The sequence below is a fragment of the Lepidothrix coronata genome, unplaced genomic scaffold (assembly GCF_001604755.1).
Source record: "Lepidothrix coronata isolate B3197 unplaced genomic scaffold, Lepidothrix_coronata-1.0 Scaffold124, whole genome shotgun sequence".
In the NCBI taxonomy this organism is placed as follows: domain Eukaryota; kingdom Metazoa; phylum Chordata; class Aves; order Passeriformes; family Pipridae; genus Lepidothrix; species Lepidothrix coronata.
This window is the reverse complement of record NW_016690304.1, coordinates 1,589,573-1,610,486: the sequence shown is the minus strand read 5'-3', so window position 1 is coordinate 1,610,486 and position 20,914 is coordinate 1,589,573. Positions and strand designations below refer to the sequence as shown.

The 20,914-nt window shown below is 46.7% G+C and overlaps 1 long non-coding RNA gene across 1 annotated transcript in view; it reads right to left on the bottom strand.

Annotated features, from left to right (window-relative positions):
• LOC108502747 overlaps positions 1–785 on the bottom strand; it is a 28,950-nt gene extending 28,165 nt beyond the window's left edge. The window contains exon 1 of the long non-coding RNA XR_001876585.1: positions 567–785. This is a non-coding gene — a long non-coding RNA (uncharacterized LOC108502747). The remainder of the gene's footprint in view (positions 1–566) is intronic.
• Between the last annotated feature and the right edge of the window lie 20,129 nt (positions 786–20,914).

The following is a 20,914-nucleotide window of genomic DNA, read 5'->3' as shown; positions in this document are numbered from 1 at the left end:
AGCACAGCGTTGCCTTTGGGTTTGAGTTACCACAGAATATTTGCTCTCCACCTGCACTCAGGGGAAACACTCCTGTGTGCGGCACAGCAGGGCTTGGCTGGTGAAATCTTAATGCTGAGGCACCCTGACTGAGCAGAGCCAAGGTAAAGCTGAATAAATAAAGAGAAGGTGTGAGAATCTCAATATTCCTTTTGCTGCTTTAGAACCCAAATCAACAAAGGTGGGAATTGAGGAAAAAAATGTGATATGCAGCACTTTGAAGTCATTTTACAGATGCACAAGACAAAGGGCTTTTTGGGGGGAGAACAAGACACAGCCCAACTGCCTCATACTTGACTTTATAAGGTTTGACCTTATCTGATAAGGGATCAGAAGAATTATAATTCTGACAACAATAAATCCACCTTGGGGCCATATCCTATGGGTTCACAGAGGTGGTGAGGGGCTGGAAGGAGCAAGCAGTTCTGCAATTTAAATTCTTACCATTTCACCCCCGTTAAAGTCTTACCCCGTCAAAGAGGAGTTTGAGCAGTCCCAACCCGTGCTGTGCCCATGATATCACTCACCCCACTGCTGAGATCTGTCCCAGGGAGCACCACATAGCTCAGGAGATCGCAGCCCAGATCCCTCCCTGAAGGTGCCAGGGAAACCACAATCCAAACCGAGTGTTCTGCAGAGCTGGCTTCTCTCAGCTGGGGACCCCCACAGTCCTTCCTCAGTGACTCATCTATGAGGTCTGAGCACCTGTTTGCCCCCCAGCATGGAGGGAAGCCCAGTACAGCCCAGAGAATTCCCACTCTGCTGAGAAATTCCTCATTTTTATCCTTCCATTAATGATTTATTCAAATTTACCTGCATGCCAATTATACGTCAAAGCATTAAGAGAATAAAAAACCTTGATGCGTGCAAACTGTTGCTTACTAAATTAGTTTGGTTGGTTGTATTGTTTAGGATTATTTTTTTAATGCATTCTGATCCCATATCTGCTCTACTTTGCTGTATGAAAAAAAAGAGCTGATAAGAATGAATCTAAAACCTGCAATAACGACAGGGAAGGGGAATAGAGTTTTACAGAAGATGGGCATTAAGGGGGTTAGAAATGCACCTTTTTAAGGCAGCAGATTAGGAAACGAGGTGAAGCATCATAGCAAAGGGGTTTTATTCTGGCTGCCTTGAACTTCCACATGCCCCCCACCCCCCGAGCTTCCCCATGTGATAAGATTGATCCCGATAACTAAATATATAACTGAAATTAAACGAAGGCGGTGTAAAGTTCAAACAGATGCACTTGCTAGTCCCTTGCCAGAGCTGTGTGCATGCAGAATGGGAGCGTTGGCACCCAGCTTTGCTCCCTCATCAAGAGGAATTGTTGGAATATCTGATGGAGCACGTATAAGGCTCAAGCTGGTTAAGCAGTGACAGTCAGGGAATATGAATGAACACAAGAGTTTTTAAAGGCCTTAGAGGAATTAGGTGCCCAAAACACACACAGGCAGGCATTTAATTCCCCTGAAAACCCAGTATTTCAACTACCTTGCTGAAAAGATCTCTTTAGATAATCCAGAAAGCTGACATAATACCCAACGAAAGTTTTTAATTTTCCTTTTTTTCTTAGATTCAACATTATGATTCGGTTGCAGGAGGAATTTGGTCTTAGCCTTCTCCTCACAAGGCCTCCAAGCCTTTTGGGAAGTTTCAAGGTGCATTTCCTAGTCATTATGGTAATAAATGAAGAAAAGCTCCAGCCTAGTGGAATAGGTACAACCTGCAAGTAGAGAAATCACTTTTCTTCCTCACACCCACTCACATCCATCCACTGCCCATGCTTTTAGCAAAAAAAGTCAACTTAAACACTGCCCCATTGCTGCACCTAAACCAAACAGAAGCATCCAATGTCATGAGCCAAAAGCATCACTGGTGCCCTCCTGGAGACATTCCTGTAGACAAGGTGAGCTCAGCGACCTCACTGCCCCATCCCCTTCGCAACAGTGTGAGGGAAATACCAGCAAAGGCACACAAACAGCCAGTGAGATTGCTATAAAGCATCTCTTGTTTCCCAGCCCTAGAAAGAGCTGTGCAAATGGGATATCTCCCAGAGCTCAGACTGCAAACTACTGCCATCAGCCTCCCGAGGCTGCTCAGCATCCACGGCTCCCAATACTTTGGAATTCCCCAAAGTCCTTCTCCATCAGTGGGAAAAGTTATTTTCAGGGCCATATTGTGCCAGGGCTGGAAACAGGCTCTGATTACCATTTTATGCCTGTTTAACCCAAGCAGAAAATATCAGAGTCCAACACTCCAAGGACTCTCTTACCTGTGTGGGGTTTGGCAGAGACACCTTGGTTGGAGGACACCATCTGCCCCCGTCTGGCCTCCTCCATGCAAGAAGGACAAATGGACAAAGAGGAATTGGACACAGAGATTTAAAAAAAATAAATTTCAAAAGCACCAAGAATCCTGCAGGCTCCTGACCATGTGGGGAAGTTATTACTGTTAGAAGAAAGCCACCTGCATCAGAAGGGAGCGAAGCCAGCAACTGAGATACATATCAGGCAACAGGAAGGAGGGTGGGACGTGATGAGAATTGGCATAAATATGAGGCTGAGGCAGAAATCATAGGAAAATAAGGGAAGAAGAATGAGCGTTGGGCTGTATGGCATCCCTGGGTCATTGGATCTGGCCCTCCTGCAAGCTCCTGCTAAAAGCAGGAAGGGTTTCATCCCCCTCTATTCCCACAGGAAGGCTGGTCCATAGCCCGATCACTCTCTAATTGTCACAAACGATCTTCCAGTTTCCAGGCTGAATTTTTTCTGGGCCGGTTTACGTACGTTTATTCTTGTGCCAACACTATCCTCGGGCATAAATAGTTCTCCTTGGCTGATGCTCTCCCCTCCCCATCTTCCGCCAGTGTATTTATAGGCAGCTATCTTCCTCAGCTTTCATTTGCCTAATTTAATTAAGTCAGGCTTTCCTCATCTCCCCTCCAAACACACACGAGCTCCATTTCTTTTATCATGTTAGCAGCCCTTTCCCAGTCCTGGCTCTGAGGAAAACATGAAGCACACAATCACCAGCAGTGATCTCTCCTGGAAAATGGATGCTTGTGAGCCGAGTGCCTAATTGCAAACTAACAGAGACTGGCTCGTCTTTTATCCTGTCAGCTATTTTGAATCAGTTAAAGATCATAAATAGTGTTCTGGAGCATAAGCAGGTCCCATAGTGCTCTGCAGTGTGTTCAGTTTACATTTTGGCTGAGTTGTCTTGCTGTAATCCTGAACCAGTCCTTCTTTTTCCAATTATGCTACAGCACTTTGTAAAACCATACGATGTCCATCGGATTAAATATTATCCTATTTGGTGTCAGACAGCAGCTCATATTGCAAAAGGAGAAAGCTTTGGCCAGCAGAGGGGAGGACAACAGGAGGTTTCATTCCTGCTTTTCTTGGGAAAAGAGAACTTGATAGCAGACTGCACGGGATGGAAATATTGCTGTTTCACTGAGCATTTGGGTAAGTCTAATCCATGGGCTTCCTAACAACTAAAGATCACGAAAAAGTAGCAAAACGTGGCAACTTGGGGTGGTCCTGTGCGGGGCCAGGAGTTGGACTTCGATGATCCTTGCGGACTGCTTCCAACTCAGGATATCCTGTGATTCCATAAGATATACTCAGGTGATCAAGGCCAGGGAACTTGGACCCAAGAATTTTAAGACAACTATTCAAGGAGCCATTTGAGCTGTTTTAAAGCTTATTTTAGTAAATAAAAGCTTCCAAATTATGGGAAAAGCTAACATGTACATATCCTATGTATGCACATAGGATATGGTGAACAAATCCACAGAGTTTTAACCAAATTTGACTTTACACTGTCTTGGGGGTGGTAGAATTTACTGCTTCTTGGGGCCGTCCTGTGCAGAGCCAGGAGCTGGACTTAGCTGATCCTGGTGGGTTCCTTCTAACTTAGGATATTCTACAATTCTATTTTGTTTAAATATATGTTGAACAATGGTAATAATGTTAGATCTTTCATGCCACGGGTATTTCTAATTTTCTAACTAGATGCTGATATTTCCTTCAATATGAGTGAAAAGGGGACAGATTAATAAATGCAGCCAACTACCTGAGGACTCAATCTTAGAGGTCCTTTCCAACCTCAAAGATTCCATGATTGTGTGACTCACCCAGGATATGGCTCAAACCTGGCTGTGAGGCAGTCGCCATCCTCTTTCCAGGAGGTTTCTGAATATGACATCTTAAGAAAAGCAGGGGCTCAGAAACTCAGAATACTGTCTTTGCAGCTGATATTAGGCTGACAGTTAAAAAAGGACTCTGTTGAAGAGCAACCCTGCTTTTTAACACGTCTGATAATGTTTGTTAGCCCAGCAAAAACTGGTATCTGCCTTGTGTAAGCATCTTCTCTCCCCTTCTCACGATGACCTTGAGCAGCTCTCCAGCTCAACAGCAGCCTTGTTGCACTCCACGCAGAATAACAAACTTCTCATGCTTCATCTTGGTCTCCTCTTGACATCAACCAGTGCAAGCTGTCCCTTGCATCACCAAAAGCAGAGGTGAAGGGGTACAGCACTGTTTCAGTGGCCACTAGCCCCAGAGAGGTGCCACTGCTCTATGAGGCAGTGCAGAGGAACACGGCATTGCCCCCGCATGCTGTCACATCACTGCTGAGCGAGGCACTGTTCCCACACTGCATCTCCCAACTGCTCGTTGCAGGACCGGGAACAGCTTTGTGGGATGATTTTTGATCACCCAGCGAGCAAGACAGGCTCCCGCCAGCCAAAACTGAGAAGAAAAGGTGCAGCTGGAGACCAATTTGCTGTAGTGCGACCGCCAGAAACAGTGGAGAAAAATGGAAATATCCTCCAAGAATCCCAAGCCTTTCAATAAATAAGGAAAGCTGTTGTCGAGATGTAAAACAGGCAGGTGTTATTCGTAGGAAAGCGAGTTGTAGTGGGGTGCACCAGAGCCAGAGGAACAGTTATCCACAGCCTCTCCCTCTCACTTCTTCGTGGAAATCGTGGTGCTGGCTCCAAAATACGAAAGCCACGACCGTTTCCAGCAGCATTAGAAACACAACCAGCACATCAACCATTTGTCAGAACGACAAAACTAGCAGGAAAAGAGGAGTGGAAATATGTTCTTTTCAAGCACCTCCACGGGGGATTTGCAGAAATTGGGTGATAAAAATTAAGCAAATGGCCAGAATCCTCCAACACAACACACTTTGTGATTTTACACTTCTGGGTTGCTGGGGCTTTTCTGAGCCAAAAATTTCTGCTAAAAGAGAGAAGTGCCCACTACACAGGACTCAAGGAGGTCTTGTAATGGGTTTTCCTTCAGCTAGAAACAGGCAGATCTAGCACAAACACCTCCCAGCTAAGGGAAAGTTATTAATACCAAGAGAGCAACAGCGAAGCATCCAGCACTGTTGAAATATTAACTTTTAATAGCAGCGTGGCAATTTCCCTACAACCCGAGCCCTTCTCCTGCAAGTGGGAGAGTGTTGGCCAGGCTTCCCCTGGCTCTTCCAGTGACACCAGGGAAGGGCCTGAGATGGATGGCCAGCCCCAGGGCAGCATGATTGATTTCCCTCGTTAGCCAGAGCGGTTAAGTGGGACAGAAGTGTGGTTTGTCTCACTCAAGTCTGACGTGAGCAATACGTGACGGCAGCAGGAGGAGGTTTTGCATTTATGGTGAGGGTTATGTGTTGCACCACAGCTATGGAGCCAGGTAGGATGAGCCCTTCCTTCTAGAACAACTTGGTTTTTATTGTTGTTCCTTCTACAGTGAGCTTTCTCCTTTCCATGTATGAAGCAGAGGTGGAATTAAGGTTCAAACAGCTGATGCTGGCCAGGCGTAGTAAAGGACCTCTTGGTGACAAAGCCTTTGAGTTGACCACAACCATCCTGAGTTAATGCTTGCATAGCCTGGCCCAAGGGAAAAAGTTCCCAGAAAAGCTTGTTTTTAACTCGCACAACTCGGTTTAGCCCTTGAGATCGATCCTTATTTTTCATTTCCATATTGCTATCACTCCAAAATAAAGCATTCCCCAAGAACTCAATGCCCATAGTGCTGAAATCAAATCTTACAGTGAGGCTGCAAAGGGGAAGAGAAAGAAATCACTAAAAACCACCCTGCTTCCCATGGGAGATTCTCATGCAATCTCAGTTTTAAAGGCAGGTTAAAACTGGTTTGGGGTTTGGTGGTTTAAGGGGAGGTTTTTTCGGAAATCAAACAAAGGCCCCAACCATCACACTGTGACACCCACAGCATGATGAATGTGTGAAGCAATCACTAAATGTGGCTGCCACAGGCCATAAGAGAAATGAAATATGGGAAATGGGAAATCAGGGTGGACAAGAGGAGGAGGGAGCACCAGGGAGGAACCAGCCCTGGTGCCTTCAAGGCACCTGGCCTTGGTGGGAGCCCCCGGCTCAGTGGGCATTAATGGATGCAGAGGGGGGACACTGGCTTGAATTTTCACTGCTCTCTCCAAACCAGCTGCATCCCTCACTCCAAAGGCAAATAAACACATCAGTCCAACACTAAGCTCCTGCTGAGCCCTCGCCCTCCAATGACATCCATGGATCTGGGGGGGCTTTTCTCAGGAAAAACTCCGTGCCGGCTATTTTTTGTCCTGGCCCGTGGCTGCACCCGGGCTCAGCCCCTCGCTCCAAGGTGGGAAGTGAGCATCTGCCTGTGTGTATAATTGGCATCTGTGTAGGTCAGCCCCGGCTCGTGGGCCTGCTGCAGACACAGATGCATTTTTCTTGCATCCTTAGGCAAGCTGGGAAATGTCACTTCCTCACTCAGCAATCACTAAACATTTTGCTGCCCTCGGTGCCCACCTGCTCCACGTGCACAGCTCTGCGGCTCTGGGAGAGGGCTGTGAGACAGGGCTGGAAGGCTGAGAACAGCTTTCCCCTTTTTTATACATTTTGTTTGATTTGGTTTTTTTTTTAAAGGCACACAGAGTGATTTGGAGACCAAACCAGGGGCAAAGACTCCTACTCATTGCACATCCCTGTTCTCATCTGTGCCTCTGCAGCATCCTTCACCTCCCTTTTTATTTTATTTTGTAAGGGAAACAGTCAAGTTTTTATTTGAAGCTGTAGCCCAAGTAAAGCCTAGGGAGCAGACAAATGCCTGTACAGGGCTGAGAAGCTGTTGCACATCCCAAAGGCAAAGTCCTGCCCAAGGAGGTGGTGGAGGCTGCCCGTGTAGCCCATATCTGCGTGCAAAAGGAGCTGCATACGTGTCAAAGGGGCTGCTTTCCCTTAGTCCTGGCTCCTCCATCCTCAGGGAGGAACATCTGGAACAGGAGCTGAGTTCACAGACAGGTGTCTGCTGCTGAATCCCCTGCTAGTTAAAACAAGAGGATTTGGGGAGCGGGCTCACAGCACTGTTTGAAACAAGCACCCTACAGCAAGCACGGATGTGGCAAGTCCTTCCTGACCAGAGTGCAGAGCCAAGGGGAGAAAGATGAAAGAGAAGAGTCCAGGAGGGGGAAAGGAGAAGGGAGACTGTGCAGAGATGAAGCTCTCCAGGAAGGTAGAGGGCAGCTGAAGATGCTTCAAAAGGGACTGTGCTTTCTATCTCCTAGCAACAGATGCCAGCAAAAAACCAAGGGAGATGATGAGAAGACAGTTGAGGAAATGGGGGCTTTGCCAAGTCTCACCCCAATAGTCCCTCACCCCTCCCCTCCTTGGGCTCCTTACGGACACCAACACCACTGCCCTTGCCACAGCCAGGCTGCTTTTTACCCCCAGTGGCCTGGGTAAGAGGTCTGGGTGTTTTCAGCCCCACTCAGAGCACCTCTCCTGCTCTCTACCCAGCTTAACCTCGGGCAATAAGGCCACAATTTGGGCTGTGGCATTACAAGGGCAACCAAAGAGCTTGCTAGCGAAAAGGAGGACCCCAATACGACACACAGGATGGTGCTTAGTTGGGAGTGAGCTCTCTAGGGTCTTCTGTTGCTCAGTATTTTAGGCTCCATCTGCTTCCCTGCAAGTGTATCCATCTGCAAACAGGGCAATATTTACAGACCCCAAAGCATCTGGCACCAATAGGCTTTAACCCATTAGTAAATGGCTGGAGGACACCACACTCAGGGCTTTTAGAGACATTAGGAGAGGGGAAAAAAGCCCTATGTCTACAGGAAAATCCACCCTGCTCATCTCTGTATCAATTACAGAAGAGGCATTAAAAGGTTTTAGTAATGATTTCTTGTCAATAACCTGGATCTTCGAGTCCCAGTGTTCTTATTCAAACTCTCCTGGGAGCAAGACATTCCAGCGAGAGGGACACACCACAGACACATCACAGCAAAGGCAGAGGAAAGATAATAGAAAAAGAGATATTGGGCAGAGAAAAAAAAAGATCAGAGACAGCAATCTGTGGGAACAGAGACAGATCACGAGTTTAAAGGAAGGTGATTCTTCACTCTACGACTATACAAATGATTTCCTTCCCTCAGCTGCTCCCTCCTCCCCTCTCTCCCGATGATTTGAAGGCTTTGGGAGCTGCAATAAGTGTGACTGTTTTTCCATGCGACTCAGCCAAAGATTTAAGTAGGCAGGAGGAAAGAACTTTCTTTTTCCATCAGCGTTCAATAGAAAGACAGTAAAAAAAAAAAAAAAAAAAAAAAAAAAATAAAAAAAAAAGGGTAAAAAAAAAAAGGGAGAAAATTCACGAAAGAGTCCAAGTTGCAAATTGTTAAAAGAAAACATAACCAGGAACATAAAAAACAGAGAGATGGAGTGGAAAAAACCACTTCCAGCTCTGAGCCAGCCTCAAACACTTCTCAGGTATGTAAAGTCTTAATGCAGAGATTAGTCTGCAACTGCTGAGCCAGAGCTGGGCAAACTGGCCTGGGAGGAGCCTTCTCCACACCAGGAGAGATCTTCTGATAATTCCCAGTGGAGAGCTTTGGAGGGACATCAGCCAACACGTTTTCTCAGCCCCTGGGAGAGATAAAGGGGGGGGGAGCTGCTGCTGGTTATGATAAGGCTGCTCCATGAATGCTGATTATCAGCCTGGCCCTGCCATGCTAATTCAGAGCCCTAAGTCCACAACCCTTTCCCTGGCCCTGTAAATCCCTCATATGGGGCCAGGGCTTTTTGAGGCTCTCGTGGCCCATCAGGCCACACTTTGCAGCCCGGTTACCTGAGGAACCAGGGTACACATGGTCCCAGCATCCATCTGTCCTTCCCTTCAATAATCATTTCCCAACCTGCCCATCCATTTGAGCTCCATCCAAAACCTCACTCTGCAGAGATCCCCTGTGATACCCAATGGGTCCCACAAGTTTCCTCCTCCCTGGTGAAAGCAGAAAGGGGAGACATTTCTCTGATTCAGAGGCACATGCAGCAACTGGGAATTTCTCTCAGGAGAAATCACACAGGAACTCCATGTAGAGCCCCACAGCAAGGGAAAAGCAGGCTTTTTAGTCTTGCAGATCACAGGATGGCTTATTTTCATTACACCAGGAAAATTCAACAGAATAAGCTCTTATTGATGCAGTCAAAACTCACCCTCAGACACGTGGTGTTGCAGGAACACATTTTTCCTGTCCTTCCTGTGTCCAATGGCATTCCCAGCTTACAGAAACAGGAACATTGCGGGATGAGGGCTTGGCTGATTATTTTTTCTTCTTTCCAAGACATTCATCTTTCTTTGCCACCAAACATTGCCTGGAGTCCATCCAAAACTTTCCAGGAGCACAGTGTCTTGAGTGTGCATGCCTTGCAGCTTTTCCATTCTTTCTGATGTTATAAAACTGTCTTGTAAAAGCAAAATTAAAGGCTTGAGTGCCGGCCACAAAGCCCTTACCATGGCCATGTTTTCTGTTGTATGCAACTCCAAGACAGAAGGAGGGGGTGGAAGCGGGCGGGGGGGAGAAAGCTTTATGCATTAAACTTCTTTATAAATCTATTGAAGGTATTTCATCACTTCCCGACATTCCTCTATAAAACCCACTCAGCTACGTTTACAAATTATAAAATTAGCTTTATGTGCAGGGTCCAGGCTAATGGCACAGCTAAATCTAGGGAGCAGGAAGATTAGATGCTTCTCCCTTCCTCATGGTGGGATTTATTTTGCAGCACAGGGAGCAGCATCCATCCTGGGGTGGAAAAACTTCCCTCCCAAGCCTGAGCTTTTAAGGTTCCACGGAGATTTGACTGCTAAGGGGAAAGTTTGGGAGAAGCCACATCTATGGGGAGCAAATAGAACTGGATGGCTCAGGACAACATTTGTGCTCCACAAACTACTTGTGGAAAATGAGGGAACGTAAAACTTTAATCCCATGGAAGATAATTGAAGGATATGGGATGGAGGGCAAGGGGTGCAATACTGAGAATATTCAAGAAAAAGGGACAGTTTTCATTAATTTTAACGTGTCAATGAACATGACAGAGGTGCACTGCTATGGAAGATTCCTGGCAGCTGGATTGCATGTACTTGGTACCCTGCCATGCCATTCAGGGAAACCTTGGGCAGCACCAACCTAGTTCCCAGTGGTTTCCCATTCCTTGGCCACAGCCCAAGGCACTACCCACCACAGCTCTCTGAAGAGTGATAAAAGACCCATTACAGAGGCCGGACCAGCATCAATATGAATTCAGCACAGCACAAATGCCAGGAAGGGAGAGGGGCTGGTACACTTCAGCCTCTCCTGCCCGGCTCTGGGCTTCATCCCTGCTCACATTCCGTCTCCAGCCCCTCTCCAGGTACTACATGTCGTGCAGAAAGAAGCTTGATGTTGCTTACCTGGTCCATGGGGATGCTGCCAGCTTCCCCATGGGCAGTCCAGGCCTGCAAGGAGGGATCTCATGGCAGAGCAAGTTCATCTCCTGATGTTTTTGGCCACTTGCTGATCCTCACATTGCCAGGGATCAACACTGTGGGGCAGGAGGGAAAAGTATGACACCAGTTCCCTCATCTGGAGGAAGAAACAAAAGCTAGTCAGCCTCGAGGACAGAAGGCATGGAGGGAACAAGCTTCTTCAAGGCACATTCTCAGCTTTAGTTCTTTGCTCCCTTTTAAAAAAAATAATGTCCTTTTGTAGCATATTAATCACCACAAGTCAGCCTTAGGAAGAGTTATCCATGGAGCTATGCAGGGACTGCCAGGACAGTGTGTTATAGCAGGATTATTTACTTTTATAACCTTTACAGAAAACAAGAGATAAGTACATTAGAAAAACTCGCTCACACACAACAGCAGCGACTGCCTGATTCATTCCTGCACCCTCCCCTTCGTGCACATGTGCCTGGAGAGCTGCTGCTGGGGTTGCCACTGTGAGAGCCACACAAAATAGCACTGAGCCACACAGGAGTGGCTTTGGAAGTGGGTTTGCCTTTCAGAGCACCGAGTCTCCCATCCCACTGGGCAGCGGCACTCAAGGGCTGGAGGCCACCCCGAAGTGCCTTGTGCAGCAGCACCCTGGGAGCCTCCCCTTTGCTCCTGCTGTGTTCATCTCTCCAGCAGGCACCAGCCACCAGCAGGAAGCCTCCTGAGCACTCTCAGACACAGGCTTTCCCATGGCTCAATCACTGGGAGCCTGCAATAAACTCAGAGCCCTCCTCTAACAACCACCCCCACCTGACCTGCAGCTCAAAGGGATGCTCATCCCTTGAGCCAACAAATGAATAAGACCTCTCCTGCACTGCTCTCTGCCTCTTCTCCTTGCCCTCTGAGGAGAGCTGAAGTTAGCTCTGCACGTGGTATTTATTTCCCTGGCCCCTGGCATTGTGGCCATGCCCAGAGGTCAAGCACCCGAGGGCAGCTATGGCACCTCTCTGCATTTTGGGGAGGCATTGCCGTTTTCCAGCCAATTCACCTCCCCAGTCTGCCAGGTGCAGTCTGGAATTGCTGCTAAAAAAAAAAAAAAAAATTCAAATGGCACACGGGGAAAACAAAACAGTTACCTCCAGTCTCTGCTGCAATGAGCCAAACCTCAAAGGGAAAGTGTTCTTCATCCCTAATTTCCATTTGCCCCTGAACTTGCGTCTTGCACCCTCCGGAGCCATCTCCCATTTCTGCAGAGTTCTGTGGGAGACATCCTGATCTACAGACAGAGAAAGGAGTCTTTGTTTACAAGATAAGAGCCACAAAATGCAAATAAAAAGCCCCAAATAGCACAAGATCAAACGGGGTCCATATCTACCCTTTCAAAGGCATACAGGCTGCAAAACACCATAAGCAATGGCTTTGTTTGGAACATTAAACATGATACTAAAAACATCTTCTGTGTGAGAACAACGTGCATATGAGTTTGTTTATGTTATAAGTTTAATCTCTCCAACAGCAATTCTTTAGAGCTTATTTTAGGCTGAAAAATTAATACTGAGTAATGAATCAAGGTGCAGTGGGTTTGCATGACCCAGTTTTGGTAGCAGAGGGCTACAGGGGTAGCTTCTGTGAAGCTTCCAGAAGCTTCTCCTGTGTCTGACAGAGGCAATGCAGACCATGGTGAGGCAGGGTGTCCCACAGAGGTCCACAGTGCAGCAGAGATCCACCTGCAGTCTGTGGAGGACCCCACTCCAGAGCAGGGGGATGCCTGAAGAAGGCTGTGATCCCATGGGAAGCCTGAGCTGGAGCAGCTCCTGTCAGGACCTGTGGCCCCATGGAGACAGGAACCCACACTGGGGCAGGTTTGCTGGCAGGACTTGTGACCCATGGGAGGGACCCACACTGGAGCAGTTTGTGAAGAACTGCAGCCTGTGAGAAGGAGGACTTACTTTGGAATATTTCATGGAGGACCCTCTCCCATGGGAAGGACCCTGTGCTGGAGCAGGGGAAGTGTGAGGGAGAAGAAATGGTAAAAACAATGTGTGATGAACTGACCACAACCTGATTCCTCATCCCCCTGTGCTGCTGCGCAGAAGCAGGGAGGTGTTTTTAAGATTTGGTTTTATTCCTCATTACCCTACTCCAATTTGATTGTCAATAAATTAAATTAATTTCCCCAAGTGGAAACCGTTTTGCTTGTGACGGTAATTCCTGAGTCATCCCTCCCTGTCCTGATCTTGACCCAAGAGCCTGTCACTGTATTTTCTCTCCCCTGCCCAGCTGATGGAGCAGCTTTGGTGGGCACATGGCATCCAGCCAGAGCCATCCCACCACACGAGGCCTTGAGAGGCTGGGAATGATTCCCTTAAGCAGCAGGGAAACATTGCAGAGTGTGCAGTCCTGATTTAATTAAAGTCCTAAACAGACTCCAAGCAACACAATCCATCCACCCATCAATATGATGAAAAGACTGCAAGTTCCCTTCAGCTCACCCTGCCACCTCATGAATCTCCTGGTTGGGAAAGCGAGGAAAAACGCAGTCCTTCACTTAATTCTTCAAAGCAGCCACTTCCATGCAAGCAGGAGCCACTTTGCTGCTCCCAGGACATGCTGAAGGGAGCTGTACCCATGCAGTGAGCAGGGAGGAGGCTCCAAAGCCTTCTCACAGCAGGAGTGCAGCAAAATCCCGGTTGCTGGTGCCCCATCCTGCAGCTCAGGCCATGTGTTGCTGCCCCCGTGGATGCTCCTCCTCTGTGACATCCAGTTTTCTGGTGTCCCAAAAGGATCCGAGACACTTCCAGGCTCTGCCATGCTGCAGGAGTTACCTTAGGCACTCCTCTTGGGTACAAGGACAGCTTGGGGACTGCTCAGATGTCACTTTGCTTCCTGTTTCTCCTGGCTTGCACCTAGTGGCTTTTTCTCCATTTTCAGAGCAGTGAAGATTCAAGCTGCGCTTCGTGGACTCATCCCAAATCCCTGAGAATGGCCACGGTGCCAAGGAGCTGTGCAGGCACCTGAGAGCTGAGAGGGTGGAGCTCTGAGACAGAAGGACTTCCCCAGCTTGACCTCATCCACACGGCTCTGAAGGTCCATCCCTGGTTCAGGGGAGTTGGCCCAAACCAGGAAAGGGGAGAAGCCAAAGGGATTTAAGTCCACACTCATCATTAGGCACACAAGGAACCTTCTCCCAAATCAGAGCTCTGGTGACCAAATGAAAAAAAAAAAAAAAAGGCAAATATTTGCTAGAATAGAAATGTCAAACACTTGGCAGCTTTCCTTCTGCCTTGTTTTTTTTGCTCATGGGGCTCCAACCACTTAATAACTGTGCGATCCATGGATTTATTTCTTTTCGGCCAGGGAGATGGGGGTCATCCTGAGCCAGCTCAAGACAAACACGCTTATTTCTTCTTCAACAAAATTTCAAGCAAGGCAAAAATGGGGGGGAAACGCTTCACTGGGGAAGCTGCAAACATCATTTTTTCAGAAGTCAGCATTAGCTTCATTTTGGTTCCGAACATTGCTTCAAAAAGTAGAAGTCAAAGCATCTAATTTCAGAAACGCACAAAGAAGTGGTTTGATTTTTTTCCAATTGCTACTTTCTGTTGTCGGTTTTTTTTTGTAGATTTCAACACGAATAATTTCAGCTGACCTGAAATGCTATTTTCAACAAATGTAGGCTTAAAAAAAAAATAAATAAAAGGAAGAAGGAAAGAAAGTCTAGTTCTTTAGCCTGTGTTTGTGCAAAACCACTAATTTTTAGTTGTTGGCTTTCTGCTAGAGATAATCCCACCAAACAAATGCCTGAATAAATTATTCTTCTCACAGGTGTATCAAAAGGGCTGACAGAAAGAACAAGAAAATTAGATGGTGTATCAAAAAAGAAAAATATAAAGTGTGTATAGATACAAACCACTAGAAACATTTATAGAAACAGAACACCAGCATCAACACTTGGAGGCTTACATTACCAAAGCCTTCTTTGCAGTTAGGTTTACCATCTCAGGGCATTGCATATGTGCTCCCTGTGATCCAAAAAATGCAAATGAAGGAGCCTGATTTTCCCTGGAAGAGCTCGGAGTGACCTCGTGGCTTTGGGCCGGTGCTGGAGTTCCTTCCTCGCCGAGAGGAGCGTCAGTCCCCCGGGTCACCCAGCTCCAGGGCCTGGGGGAGCCTGCTCCAGTTCCTCATTAAATAATTNTGAACACATCAGAAAACTTGCACTGTGCCCTTTGACAGTTTACCTCCGTAAAGGCAAAGTTTGTCCAAGAAAACCCCGTTCTGCAAATCATTCACGGGGCATTAGTCATGTTTGTCCTTCCTCCGCCTCACGGAGACAGCTCCAGGAATTTGTACTATTTTCATTGCCTTCCCCTCACCCTCATCTGTCTTGACCGGGTGAACTCAAAACTTTATCTCATCTCCCTGCAGCGGCAGATCGAGATGGAACTGCTTGGCCTGGCCAAGAAGAATGGACTTAAATACAATTTTCATCTTTTTTCCCCCCTTGCAGACAACCTATTTGCCCATAATACCCGAGTGTGGGCTGGCTTTTGGCCTTCAGAGCGGTCTGACCAACAAGGAATAACAGGCATGAGGACATGACTGGAAGGTCATGATTACTGATTTTATATATATACATTTGTGTGTAGTTGTATATATGTGTGTATAAATTTGTATATATGTATATATGTGTGCATTTGTATATATTTGTGTGTATATATATATATACATTGCTTTTATGTATATAGCCCTATTTCTCTTTCCCTTCCAATATTTTTTTAAATGAGCCAAACTACAGAACTACAAACATCTCCCATACCCACACATCTCCTGAAGCCACACGCAAAGCAGAGCACTGAGAAAGGATGATCAAGGTGCTCCTAAAGGTAATCTTAAAGTTGCTCAGCCTTGCACGCTTCTGGGCCCACAAGCACATACCTTCTTGGGTCACATCCTGGGGTGAGAAACCAGTTTTTCAGGAACTTTTCCATGCAAGAGAGAAATGACCTCCACACCTGATATTTCCTCAGCCCCCTTCAAACCCTGGCATATATTTCCAGCAAATCTATACATTTATATTTGGCTGCTTAGCAGGGAAAAGCTCTTTCTGAAGAGCTCTTTCCACTGTATATTTTCCTCTGACATAATTATGAATTGAGGTTATGGCCCAGTATGATCTTCCCAGGAAAAAGTGTAGATTACATCAATGTGACCCATTAAAGCAATCTTAAATACCCACTGATGGTTCATTATTGCAAGTTACTTTCCTTCCTGATGTAGAATTTATTCGATATATTGGAGAAAAGAAAAGGTCTCCAGGAAGACATTGCCTTTGCATCGCATTAATAAAAAGGGACAACACAAGGGATGAGTTTGACAAGATGGAAGAGGAGTTTCCATTTACACAACCCCACTGGATGAATCAAAATATCCCTCCTGAGGGGCATGAAGGCCAAAAGGAAAACTTGAATTAGCTTGTAGCCAGGTGAGCTCAGTCTCTTCTCAAGGTGACAAGCAAGAGGACAAGAGGAAATGGCCTCAAATTGCACCAGGGGAGGTTTAGATTGGATATTAGGAAAAATTCCTGCACCGAAAGGGCTGTCAAGCACTGAAACAGGCTACCCAGGGAAGTGTTGGAATCACCATCCCTGGAAGCACCAAAAAAACCTGTAGATGTGGTGCTTGGGGACACGGTTTGGGGATGAGCATGTCAATGCTGGGTTAATGGTTGGACTCGATGATCTCAGAGGTCTTTTCCAGCTTAAACAATTCTCTGATTCTAAGAAACAGCAGTTTGAGTTGTAAGTTGGGTTTAGGTGCAGAAGAGGGGGTGGAGGGTTCCCCAAAGCATCACTGTTCACTCCTTCATCCCCTGTATGGAGCTGGTGAGCTATGAGGCTCCTCCACTTAGGGGAAAATGGGACTTCTCAAGCCCTAAAAAACTCCTGTCTTCCTCTATTTTACTCTTTTCCTCTGCAACCTGAATATGAATTTATAAACATTTTGCTGTGAGTCAAGCCTAGAGAGTGGGTTTGGTTTGTTGGGGGTTTTTTTTGCACCTGTAAGATTCAACAGGAAAAAAAAAAACAGTCTGGAGAAGAAGGAGGAGTTTGTGCTATGGAAAGAAAACCCTCTCAAACCCAAGGCTGAGTGAATCACAGAATTAAAGAATCAAAAAATCATTAAGTTGGAAAAGACCTGCAAGATCATCAACTCCAACCTGTGACTGATCACCAGACAACCAGAGCACCAACTGCCACATCCAGTTGTTTCTTGAACACCTCCAGGAATGGGGACTCCACCACCTCCCTGGGCAGTCCCTTCCAATGCCTGGCCACCCTTTCCATGAAGAAACTCCTCCTCATGTCCAACCTGAACCTCCCTGGGTGCAGCTTGAGGCCGTTTCCTCTCATCCCGTCAAGAGGGGAACACGTGCTTACAGGCTTCTCTCCCTTGCAGACACCCACACCTGCCCCAAGGGGCCAGAAGGCTCCTGTGGGAACCTCTCCCCTGAATCATTTAGAGGAGGCCAGGCAGCTTGTGGGCTGCAGCTGGCAAGGTGAGTTGTGGCACATCTTCCATTCTGGTAATTCACAGTATTGACAAAACATAAAATATTAACGCCAGAGAACACAGAGTTCTCTTTAAAGACATTGATTTGGGTCCACTGCCATGCAGAACAGGTCAGGGGAAAAGTTTTCAGCATCAGGCAGAGGGTTTTGGGCCAGGGAGCAATGATGGCCTTTGCTCTCACATCATGGGCTCCTGCCTGCAGGGCACTGCACAGCCTGCTCCCAGCTCCACAGGCTCCCAGAACATCTGTGGTTGGAAGGGCCTTGGGATGTCTTTCCCCCACCACCAGCCCAAAACAAGGGGTATTCACCTCCCTCAAAATGCCCTCCCCATGCTGTCACACTCCTCCCCACCATCACCCACCACAAAACAGGGGACACCTGCCCAGGGGAAGGAGTGTAGGGAAGCCTACCTTTTATTCCCCCAAAACTTCCAGTTGCATCCGCTTCTTTATTTGCTCCAACTCTCCTCCAATTTTCTGTGTTCTTCGTGCACCTAATTAATGACTCAATTAATTAATATTTTTTGCAGCAGAATCCTCTTCCCATCTATAAAGTGGCCGTGCCAATTCTCAGCCTTAATTTTAAACAACAGCTTTTGTTTAAGCTTTCTGCAGAGAAAACAGCTCGAGACCAAAGACTCCTCTGTCTCTTCACAAGACAATTATCCAGAATGTTATCAGCAGATCTTAACACACCTTCATCTCCGAGGAGAATTTCTCCCAACACAGTCCACCCACCTATAGATGCGCTCAGGACTACAATCAATACATGTTAATTAAGCTGTAGCCCCACTCCAATTAAAATTATAGGATCTGAAGGACAGACATTTGTTTTTGTCAGTAAATTAATTTAAGCATTCATTAACTTTAATTTTTAAATTATATATCACTTTAATGATAAATAATTCCTCTCATTACAGAGGAAGCATATGGAAGGGAAAGATAAAATGGGAGAGACTTGGACCCAGGGAGGAATATGTTCTCCGGCGCTTCCTCCTCTTTCGGCACATCAGCAACCCCATTTATGTCAGCAAACTGGGCTCTTTTGAAAATTTGGCTGGCAAGTGCAGTGCTGAAATAAGAACAGAGATTCTTTGAGTATCTCACCTCCTTCTCTGCTGGGAACATGAAAGCTCGGCTGTGAAATCTCAGTGTTTTAGAATAGCTGAAACTTTGTACAGGCTACCAAAATAAACACTTTTCTGCGGAAATCAAAATATTACCACCTTAACGGGGTTTTTAATTTATATAGAAAAGGGCAGGTTGTTTTACAGCTTAACCCTTTCTTGCACAAAACCCAGGCAGAGAGCACTGATTTTTAAAGTGAACTTTGTGCAGTGTCCTACCTTTCCAGTTAATTAAATACAGAGACCAGCAAAATTTTGGGCCTTCTTTTCCCGGCAGATTCTGGGTGGCAAATGATCTGAGCCGCTCCAAAAAAGGGTTTTTACCCTCAACATCTCCACCCTAAGGGACTGTCCCTAGAGCTCACCTATCACTGTCCATCACATCCACACTGGGAATTTTCTCTGCTCCACCTCAGTGCCAAACTAAGCAAACATTCCTTCTGCATGGAGCAGAACTCATCCTACTGATGATCATCCTCAGAGATCAGCAGCTCCTCGCCCCGCCAAGCACATCCTGGCATTCCCGTAGCCAGGGTGCTGTATAAATAGCAGCCCTGCACACCCAGACTCCTCCACACACAGACGTGTCGTACCGTGCCTGGGACCTGTCAGATGACAAAAACCAAAACAGATTAACTGAATAAATTATTCACCAGAGACTGCTTTTACTCCTGAAGCCTCGTGCTGGACTGGTAAGAACTGATCAGGCTTCACAGCCTGTGGTGGCAAACAAATAGCAGAGCAAAATTATTCAGGGAATAGACTTCCTGACACAAAAAGAGCAAGAAAAACACCGGGTCTCAACCTCTTGGGAGCTTTAGACCTGCAATGCAATTACAGGCTCTTCTTACTACATTTCTTCCTCTGAAACAACTGCTTATTTCTGTTCCCGGCCCGATTTTGCAGCTATCATCACAAACCATTCCTGCTGCGTTTTTAGGACACCACATCTGCTACAAACTCCTGGGAGACAGGGAGAGAGAGTCTCTCTCTGAACCCCGTTGCAGAAGGCTCAGTGCACAAAGCACCTCTCTGCTGCCCCTTCATCGGAGAGCCAAAATAGGGAAGAGTCAGTGGCACAGCCAGGACTTCCAGAGATAACTCAGGACTCCCAGAAGCCAGACAAGTCACAACTGCTCACACACACATTAAGCAGAGCATCCCAGCCCTCTCAGAGCCAAAAATCACTTTTTCCAGCTCCTCTGCCTCTTGCCATCTCCTATCTCACATTGTGTCACACCCCTCCTTCCCACAATGCCACAATTAACCGTATTCCCTTCTCAAGATCCATACCCTGCTCTCCCCTGGAGAACCATCCCTAGCAGGGGGGCTTTGCTGAAGGGATTCCTCCTGCTAGGAGAAGCCCTGCTGCCCGAGTTTCCATATGTCAGTATAAAAGCAAGCAGGGGATAACCCAGTGCTTTTAGCAGATGGAGAGTTGGACCTGCAGCTTGAAAAACTTCTTTAGGAGGAACAACAGGACCTATATAACAGAAAAGGTTTCATTAAATGGGGCAGTGAAAGAGAAATTAAGCAAAATGTTATTTTATTAGCAACCTGTTTACTTAACTACTGCAGATATTTGAGCATTTAAAAATAGGCTTTCTCCCCATTTATCTATTAGCTCCTCTTCCATCCAGCTGTGTTGCTGAATTCCCATATTTGTGACATCAATGCATGTTGCTATAGAGATAATTAATTAATGTAACATAATCAAGTCAGCAATTTTACTACTTTGCAGGTTAACACAGGACTGGAAATAGAGTGGGGAGAACAGCAAAGCTTCCTTCTGAAAAGCCGGGTTTTTAACGATCCTCTAAGCACTGAGAGTTGGGTCTGAAAACCATTTCCACAGTACAGGAAATGTGCCACTTTTGGCATAATCACTGTCATTAGGAGCCTGGAGAAGAATCAGAAAAACAGCAATAAAGAAGGAGAAAGGTTCTGATGAAAAATTGCAGGTGGAAGAGAGTTCCCTGAGCACCCAGCAGAACTCTTCCTCTCATCCTGGCAAAAACTCACCAGCTCAACAGTTCAGAGAGGCTACAAGCCTCTCTGATGCCCTAATGGCTAACCTCAGAAACACAGGGCTTTTTTCCAAGAGCCACCCCAAAAATCAGTGTTCCAGGGAGTGCCTGCCTTCTGTGGAAGAGCAGCTCCTCGTGGGACCTCCTGAGCAAGCTCGTGCTGAGCAGGGAGTCGAGACAACCTCTTTGTGTCCCAGAGGACTCGATGTCATGCTCAGCCGTGAGCCTGTGGCCCTCCCAGCTGCTCAGAGCAAGGGTTTCCTGCCTGTCACAGGTGGGCCACACAACAAGGCAGGAGGTGAGTCCAGACTCTTTCACCTCTCTCATCCACAGCTGCCTCCTGACAGTCAGGTTGGCATTTACAGCTGACAAGGACAT